General features: G+C 43.5%; 1 protein-coding gene and 1 non-coding gene across 2 annotated transcripts in view; both read left to right on the top strand.

Annotated features, from left to right (window-relative positions):
* The first annotated feature begins 8,619 nt into the window (after nucleotides 1-8,619).
* Mir1956 (microRNA mir-1956) lies at nucleotides 8,620-8,699 on the top strand. Its single transcript, NR_105160.1, has one exon. It is a non-coding gene; the product is annotated as a microRNA mir-1956 (primary transcript).
* Nucleotides 8,700-9,123: 424 nt separating this feature from the next.
* Nucleotides 9,124-9,350, top strand: part of Eif4e (eukaryotic translation initiation factor 4E) — a 33,430-nt gene continuing 33,203 nt past the window's right edge. The window contains exon 1 of the mRNA XM_027395822.2: nucleotides 9,124-9,297. The gene's annotated coding sequence lies outside the window, so the exon portion shown is untranslated. The remainder of the gene's footprint in view (nucleotides 9,298-9,350) is intronic.

The raw sequence follows: 9,350 nt of genomic DNA, 5'->3' as shown, positions 1-9,350 counted from the left end.
TGCTTTACCAAAAAGTGAAACAGCCAATAGCTAGGCAGGAGGTATAGGTGATTCTGGTTTCTTTTGTTTGTTTGTTTGTTTGTTTGTTTGTTTTGGGGGGGACTTTTTTAGACAGGGTTTTTCTGTGGCTTTGGAGGCTGTCCTGGAACTAGTTCTTGTAGGTCAGGCTGGTCTTGAACTCACAGAGATCCACCTGCCTTTGCCTCCCAATTGCTAGGATTAAATGCATGCACCTCCACCCCCTGGCTTACTGATACAAATTTAAGGCTATTTTTGCTATACTGTATATATGTTTCTATTCTTGTTTAAAGTATTGCACCTATACAGCTCATTTAAAAATGTTAAGTTTTGACGGGTGTTGGTGGCGCACGCCTTTAATCCCAGCACTCAGGAGGCAGGGGCAGGCGGATCTCTGTGAGTTGGAGACCAGCCTGGTCTACAAGAGCTAGTTCCAGGACAGCCTCCAAAGCCACAAAGAAACCCTGTCTCGAAAAACCAAAAAAAGTAAAATTTTAGCCCTTAAAAAATATTTAGAATAATAAAGAAATACAGGTTGACAGTCATCTGTAAAAATCAAACTTATGGTCATGTTAGGAATGTTTTCAAGGTCATACAGAGATATGTTTTGGATAGATAGGTGGTCATTAAATACTTCAAAGGCCTACAGAATATGGCATTTAAAATGTTATAATAACATAAAGCTTTTCATGACAGTGAGACACATCTGCTCCTGGCAGCACCAATTTACTTAAAAAAAAAAAAAAAAAAAAAAAGGATGATGGGCATTGAAGAACCTCCATATGGAGTTTGCTTTCTTTGGCAAAGCTAGCCATTTGGGCAAGAAACTGCCTTGCCATGATTTCTGATACTATGCTGCCCAAACTGGACAAGCAGGACACACAAAAAAACAACTGCCAAACTTTTCCAAGACAGAGTAAAACAATCCTTCAAAATTCCTACTTCACAGAAAAGTCTCTCAGATATCCTAGGCCTGTAGGCTGAAGATGGATACCCCAGGGTTGCAGAGGAATCTTAAGGTGTCGGTCCATGCAGCTAGCTGTTTCTGTCATTTCTTTTAGTTTGGAAGTTGTTTTCTCTGTACATCATATTTACTCAGTGTCGTGGCCCAGCCATGTCTCAGCCCCAAGCCACAGAAGCCATGAGGTTCAGCCTAAGTGGGGAAGCGTGGACTTGGAAACTCCTAGCAACCCAACGGCGATAAAGACCAAACACAGACATCTTGTCATCTTTAGAGAGCTCTCAGTTTCATGCTGTAAAACTAGAGTCTCTTGTTTATTCGGCATCTTGCTGTCTGTTTTCTAACCATGCTTCCAAGGCCACGAGGCCATTTCTGTCATCTTCAGTTGACTCCTCTCTGCTAGATGGCTCTGAGGCCATGCCTTTCAATAGCAGACTTGCTCACATTAGCAATACAATTGTAGGCCAGAGCTCCTGGGTGCTCCTGTTTACTGAAACTGGAGGCTGGACCTTAAGACATTCCATAATGGAACTTTCTTGGTCCCCAACAACTCAGGTAATATGTTATCCTTCTTGGGTCTCTGATGGAGACTGAAGACTAATAATTATAGTTTTACAGTTTTTCTTGTTTGCAAATTCAAAGGAGAAACTTACATAAGAGATGTAAAGTTTATAAGGTTGAGAAACATAAAAGCTTAAGTTGTTTATTAAAATAATGTCTTAACATCTAAAAAGATATTTTTAGGATGATAATACAAGTTATGACAAAAATGGTTTAAAAAAGGTATAAAACTTTGGACTAGAGACCTGTTAAGATAAACCTTTCCACCAAAAGCTGCCCGAGCCCTACCGCCACGTGGGTGCTTTCCGCCAGCCGCCTGAGTTCTGCCAGCCGAGTTAGGGCCCCAAATAGTACACAGAGACTTATATTAGGTACAAATGCTGCTTGGCCAATGACTAGGATTCTTATCTGTTAGCTCAGTCTTAATTATCATAAATCTATATATTTTATAAGACTTATCTTATCGGACGCCTTCCATTGGCGGCCTCCCTTGTTGGTGGATTACATGGTGCTGCTGGAGGAATAGCGAAGGGGAAAAAGGGACCACTTCCTCCTTGTCCTTCCTGAAATATGAGTCTCCCTGCTATGTCACTTCCTGCCTGGATCATCACTTCTTTACTACATTTCCCAGAATTCTCTTTGAATCCTAGTCCTATCTAACTTGCTGCCTCATTGGCCAAACAGTACTTTATTCAACAATCAATAAGGTGAACATACACAGAAGTACATTCCCCATCAGAGACCAGTCTGATCTACAAGAGATAGTTCCAGGACAGCCTCCAAAGGCACAGAGAACCCTGTCTCAAAAAACCAAAAACAACAAGAAAACCAAAAACCCAAAACCCAAAAAAAACCAAACACTTTGGACTAAGGATAAGTTTGCCAAATGCAAATGGACTGGACATTATAAATGTAATTCTTACCTGATAATCGGTTTTACTGTATATAGATTTACTGTGTTAGAGTTAAAACCTTTCTTTTTTACTTAGACAGAAGGGGGAAATGCTGTAGAATATTCCTTTATACTGGGTGAAGATTTGTCACTGTGATTGGTTTAATGAAAAGCTAAATGTCCTATAGCTAGGCAAGAGGTATAGGCAGGACTGCCAGAGAGAGAAGACGCTTGGAATAAGGAAGGGGGAGTCACCAGCCAGATGCAGAGGAAGCAGGATGGGCAGTACAGAGAGATGAGGTAATGAGCCATGGAAGAATGTAGATTAAAAAATACAGGTTGTTAACTTATGAGACCTAGTTAGAGTTGGGCAGTGGTGATGAATATCTTTAATCACAGCATTTGGGAGGCAGAGGCAGGCAGATCTCTGTGAGTTCTAGGCCAGCCTAGTCGACAGATAGTTCCAGAACAGCCAGGGCTACACAAAGAAACCCTATCTGGAGAAAAAAAAAAAAGCTAGTTAGAAATAAGCCTAAGCTGAGACCAAACTTTCATAATTATTAAGTCTCCATGTCTGGTCTATACTCAGGTGTCAATAGAATAAAGTAATTACATTTATTTAACCTTATTGTTAGCCTAATATACTACTTACATGAATTTTTCACATTTCCCACAGGTTATTTCTTTTCTCATTGTTTTGGAGTGTGGCCTTCATTATGCAGTCCAATTAACAATCTGGTCAATCTCTTAGACCTGCTAAGAGTGGCCACCTCAAACAACCAGGCATACCTGCCTCAGATTGCTGGTTTGAATGAGGAACCCACACAAATGGCTCAGCTGACATACATTTAAGCATTTTTCCTGATAGCTACTTTATTAGGCCTAAGTCTAAGTCTGGGCTTTTTAAGAAAACTGACTTTTTTTTTTTTTTTTTTTTTTTTTTTTTGGTTTTTCGAGACAGGGTTTCTCTGTGTAGCTTTGGAGCCTATCCTGGCACTCGCTCTGGAGACCAGGCTGGCCTGGAACTCACAGAGATCCACCTGCCTCTGCCTCCTGAGTGCTGGGATTAAAGGCGTGCACACCAATGCCTGGCTAAGAAAAAGGACTTTTGAGTTTCCTTTAAATACTTATTACTCTGTGCCCACTGATCATCAAGGAGCCAGTATCTTCATGGCAGAGGCAATCAATGATTAAAGAATGTTTGGTGTGATGCCGAGCTTAGGGTAAGGGGGAAATAAAGCACGATTGGGACAGAGTAATGGGGAAGCTAGTTTACAGGGGTGAGTCAGGACAGCATCTCTCAGATGACTTGGGGCAGAAGCTTGAATGAAATGAGGGAAGCAATTCCATGACTGTGCCACTCATGAGGGTGCCTCGTGGTGCTCGTTAGCTTCGTCCTCTTGCTTCTTAGTCACACTTCTTTATACGGGCACTGAATTATTTATGCCTCATGACTTGGTATACCAACCAGATTTTAAGATCCAGGAAGTGCCTATACTTCATGTGACTTTAAATAGCCTTAACTGATCACATAGTTCCCATTTAGTACCTCTTGGATGCTTTCTTGTCAGGCCTGTAAACCAACTTGTAATTAGAAGGGCTTTGAAGAGAGCCCAGGGGAAGGCTCAGTGGGTAAAGATGCTTGCTGAGTGAGCCTGACGGCCTGAGTTGGACTCTGAACACACATGCTTGAAGAGAGAACAGAGTCCACTGTGTTGTCCTCTGGGCTCCACATTCATTCCCTGCCCCCATCACTGCCCCTGCCCATCTTATACAGAACACATTAAAAACAATTTAAAACATTTTAAAGAAAAATAAGCATCATCTGGAAGACTCAATCAGAGGGAAGCAACTATGTTGTGAAAGTATGAACCCCGGGAATGGAGAAAACGGTTTGATTCCATCACTGTATCTGTGGACTTCAACATGTCATTTAATGGCAATCCCTCTGCTTATATTAAACAACCACCAATAGGAATGATGTGTTTCGCTCACACTTTTAAAGAAGTCAAATGAAGTAATGCATATGAAAAACACTTGGCATGTTACAGGAGACCAATCCATGTTAGCTGACTTTTTAGTTTTCGTAAGCCTGAAATAGCCTAAAAAGTCAATAAGCAGCAGTTTTTTTCTTGAGACAAGGTAATTTTTTTTTTATTTTAAAAAGTCTTATTTTACATACCAATCCCAGTTCCCTCTCCCTCCGGTCCTCGCACTCCCCCCACCATTTCCCCATCCCACCCCTCATCCACTCCTCAGAGAACCATTGAAGTCTGTCACATCATTTGGGGCAGGACTGAGGCCCTCCCCCTCTGTATCGGGGCTGAGCAGGCATCCCTCCAAAGGGAATGGGCTCCAAAAAGCCAGTTCATGCCCTAGGGACAAATACCGGTGCCACTGCCAGTGGCCCCACAGATGACACCCACATTCAGGGGGCCTGGTTTGGTCTTATGCAGGTTCCTGACAAAGGAATTCTTTTTAATATTTACTTATGTATACAGTATTCTATCTGCACACATGCTTGCACACCAGAAGAAAGCATCAGATCTCATTATAGATGTCTGTGAGCCACCATGTGGCTGCTGGGAATTGAACTCAGGTCCTCTGGAAGAACAGGCAGTGCTCTTAACCTCTGAGCCATCTCTCCAGCCCCTGACAAAGGAATTCTTAAACACATTACATTTTACTAAAAGAGAAGAAACAATAAATTTATGTTGCCAGGTATGGTGGCACACACTCAGTTTCACTTAGTACTCAGGAAACAGATGAAGGATTACTAGGCAGTTCCATTTCTCGTGGGCTATACAGCGAGTCTCTGTCTTAAAAACAGCAGCAGTAGCAACAGAAAAAAAAAAAAAAAAAAGGAAGAAGCCTGGCCTGGTGGCAAAGATCTATAATGCCACCTACATGGAAGGTTGATAACAGAGTAGTGAAAATTCAAGTTCTGCCTGTGCTACACTGTGAGATCAAGGCCAGCCTGGGTACTTAGTGAGACCTTGTCTTAGAAAAAAAGAGGACAGTGTATAGTTGAGTGGTGGAGCACTTGTCTAGTATACGACAAAGAAAAAGAAATTTATATCAATGTAATATTTTATTACTCTAATGATTAGTAAAATGGAATGTTTGTTGTGCTCTAAAAACTATTCCAAACACACTACATGAAATAGTATTCCTCACTGTAACCAAATAAAAGATTATTATTTCCCCATCTAATTCATGAGAAGAATGAGGGACAGACTGACTAAAACATCTGTCCATGGTCAACACAGTGAGCAACAGGGGTTGTGGTACAAGAGCTTGACCCCACCCTAGATGTTCTTAGCTACAGAATACTTTCTAAGGCTAATTTGCATGTAGAAGATACTATGTTGTTGAATCTTTCCTGAAGGAAAATTACAATAAGAAAACTAGAGTATAAATTACAGCAAAGGCAGTACTGTCTTGAGGAAGAGTGAATGAAGCAAAGATGTGGCTACACATTGATTTAGATTCTTTCTAGATACTGTTCAGCTTACAACACTGAGGTAATTTATTTGATTACACAACTTCATGGCTTCTGTCTCAAAGCTTACTTAAGAAAAATGGCTGCTTAGTGCTTATCAGGAACTATGGATGTCTATGGAATGTTCTAAAGTATGCTTAAGTAAAAACAACCCATCATATAGAACAGCATTACAATAACATCACCTCTCACTCATAACTCTGATTTAAAATTATACATTTGTTTTCTTTAATACAAACGTTGATATGGTAGCAAGGTGACAAATGCATTTTTTTTTTTTTTTCTGAGACAGGGTTTCTCTGTGTAGCTTTGTAGACCAGGCTGGCCTCTAACTCACAGAAATCTGCCTGCTTCTGCCTCCCGAGTGCTAGGATTAAAGGCGTGGGCCCAGCACATTTTTTTTTAAGTAGATAAGACATACTATATTCTGTTGTGCACATTTAAGGTTAGCACAGAGATGGGCGCAGCTGCCTATCTGTGCCTTTAGTCCCAGCTTCTTGGGAGGATGACATGGGAAGATGCTTTGAGTCTATGAGTTAAAGACCACTGTGGACAACATAGCAACAACACTCTGACTTGACAAACAAGCAAAACTAAATCAATTACATACAAATAATCCTAACATATAAAACCTGGTCACCATATATTTGACACGATGGGATCTTAGTGTTGATACTAGGCAAACACATCTGAAATATTAAATGCAACAAGTCATATACAAATATGGAGATCAACGAAACTATAAAGAATGAGACAGACATGAGTACTGTAAAGGCACAAGTCATTTTTTTTTTTTTTTTGAGAAGGGGAGGACAGGGGTACTGTGAATTGAATCCAGAGTCTTAAGCAACTGGACAAACATTCTATCTCTGAGCTATACTCTAGCCCCAAATATGAGTTTTGATTGACAAAACAGGAGGAAGGTTGAAGGAAAAAAAATGATACAAATAAAGCCGGGCGCACGCCTTTAATCCCAGCACTCGGGAGGTAGAGGCAGACGGATCTCTGTGAATTCGAGGCCAGCCTGGTCTCCAGAGCGAGTGCCAGGATAGACTCCAAAGCTACACAGAGAAACCCTGTTTCGAAAACCAAAAAAAACCAAAAACAAACAAACAAACAAAAAAACAAATAAAAAGCTATTTAAAACAAAAGTTTTCTATCAGTGGCTATGGGGCTCATTGGGATATTTTCTTAGCAATGGATTTTTTGCTGTTATTTGTGTGGTGGCGCACGCCTTTTTAGTTCAAGGCCAGCCTGGTCTACGGAGCGAATTCCAGGACAGGCTTCAAAGCTACACAGAGAGACCTTATCTCGAAAAACAACAAAAAACCCAACAAACAAAAACCCTAAAACCAAAACCAGGATATATAAGCTGTTTGTCTTTTCTTTCCTTGGGTTGAGATTCTCATGTTGCCTTGGTTGGCCTGGAACCTGCTAGGAAGCTGAATTTGAAGTCCTGATCCCCGAGAATGTTGGGTCCATGTGGTGTTGGGGATCTAAAAACAGGACTTTCTGACAGCTGGGTGAGCACTCTAAGAGCTATACTGCCGGAACCCTATGGGGTCTTTTCACCAAAGTGAACCATAAACCATTTTACCAACAACAGAAAATAAACTTTGGTTAGTGTAACAGATTTGTGTGGAGAAATTCACCTGTTTAGTTTGCAGAATTGTATCTACTTTAGAATCTACTGGTGCTGACAAAAAAGTTGGCGTTTAAATCACTTCTGCCATCCTGGTTAAAAACAAAACAAAACAAAAAACATGAACAGGCAATTGGCTTTGAGTTCTTATACAGCCTCAATTATGTGTTAGTCAACCCAAGCATCCATTATGTACTCAATAATAGCTATGACACAGCTCCGGACAACAGCAACACCATTGGGAGGCCGGCACAGATAGCTTGCCTGTGCTGCTTTTCCTGGTGCTAGCGTTCTTAAGCAGCGTGGAAACAGCAACAGGAGATCCTGTCTTCCTCGTTAGAACCTTTACTCAACACTGTCTTGAGAAACGATAGCCCAGTAACGTAGCAGAAAACAGCCTGCCAGCGTGGGGACAAACTTCTGTTTGAGGAGAGTTGTTAGGAACGTATTTTCCTGAATATAAAGCTTCCGTTGAGAGCAGCTACATCCGTAAAGAAAAAGAAAAAAAAAATGTTGAAACTTCAAAACTGCGAGGATGTCCGTGGCAATGTAACAAAGTCGAAGACGAGGGGTAAAAAAAAAATGTAAAACACTGTTAAGGGTTGGAGATGTAGCTCAGCTGGTAGAGCGCCTAGGGTTCCATCCCTAGGGCTGCAAGTCCCCACCCCCACCCCGGCGCGCGCCAGCACTCCCAGTGCTCTGGGGGAAGGTGGAGCAGGAAGACCTACAGTTCAAGGCCACCCTCCCCTACTCCGCAAGCTCGAGGCTAGCCTGGGCTACGGGGAGGCCCTGTTGAAGCCGCGGCGGAGGCGGAGGCGGAGGCAGCTGGTCCTCGGGCAGGCACGCGCGCTTGCTGCTGGCATCTGGGTTCCGAAGCGTTTCCAAAGCTGGTTACAGTCCTTCCCCACAGCACACCCTTGTGAGGTAAGTGTATTATCATCTCTGGTTCACAAATGAAAAAGCTGAGGCACCGAGCGATTAAGTCACTCGCCCGAGGAGCATGAGTCAACGTCAAGAGTCATAGTTGACCCGGCTTAACGACTCCTGACCTTCAGTCCAGGGCTGAGTCAGCGGAGCCCCGAGTGGCTTCCCTGGCTGGCACCTGGACGTAGGCTATTTCCGTTCACGTCCAAGCAGAATACTGGAACCGATTGGACAGAACTTGCCAACTTTTGACGTCCAGCAAGATCCAACCCTGACGCATTCACCTCAGGCCTGGGAACGGGAAAAGCCGACGCGTGCAGTCAGCGCCGCCCCCCCTCCTGCCCCGGGCGGGCGAGCGAGCGAGCGAGCGAGCGAGTGGGTACCGTGGGCTAGCCCGCCCACCCGCTGGGGCCGCGGCGATGGAAACCAGCGACCACCCGCGGTAGTGGCTCTCGGGGACGGGGAGAACGCAGGCCGCGTCAACGACTCTCCATCGCCGCCTCTTTCGGAGACCAGGAGAAAATGGTGGGAGGCGAACGGAAAACTAAGTAAAAACACACACAAGCAACTTGTCCTAGAACCTCAGCTAGCCAAGCCCATGCAGCCTTCCCGCGTGTGCTGAGCCCGCAGTTCCCAACCTTGCAGGAGAGATGGGAGGACCGGGCGACAAAGGGCACAGCAGGAATGCCCCGCAGTGACTGCGACCGCAGCCCTGCACGCCGCACCGCAGAGGCCTGAAACCTACTCTGCCGCCAGCACCGCGGCGCCGGGAGCCGCGCACCCTCGCCAGCGACCACGTGATCAGTTTTCTTTTTTTTTTTTAAAGAGAAAAAAAAAAAAACTTCTTCGC

The sequence above is a fragment of the Cricetulus griseus genome, assembly GCF_003668045.3.
Source record: "Cricetulus griseus strain 17A/GY chromosome 1 unlocalized genomic scaffold, alternate assembly CriGri-PICRH-1.0 chr1_0, whole genome shotgun sequence".
NCBI lineage: Eukaryota > Metazoa > Chordata > Mammalia > Rodentia > Cricetidae > Cricetulus > Cricetulus griseus.
This window is presented reverse-complemented; position numbering and strand designations above follow the sequence as displayed.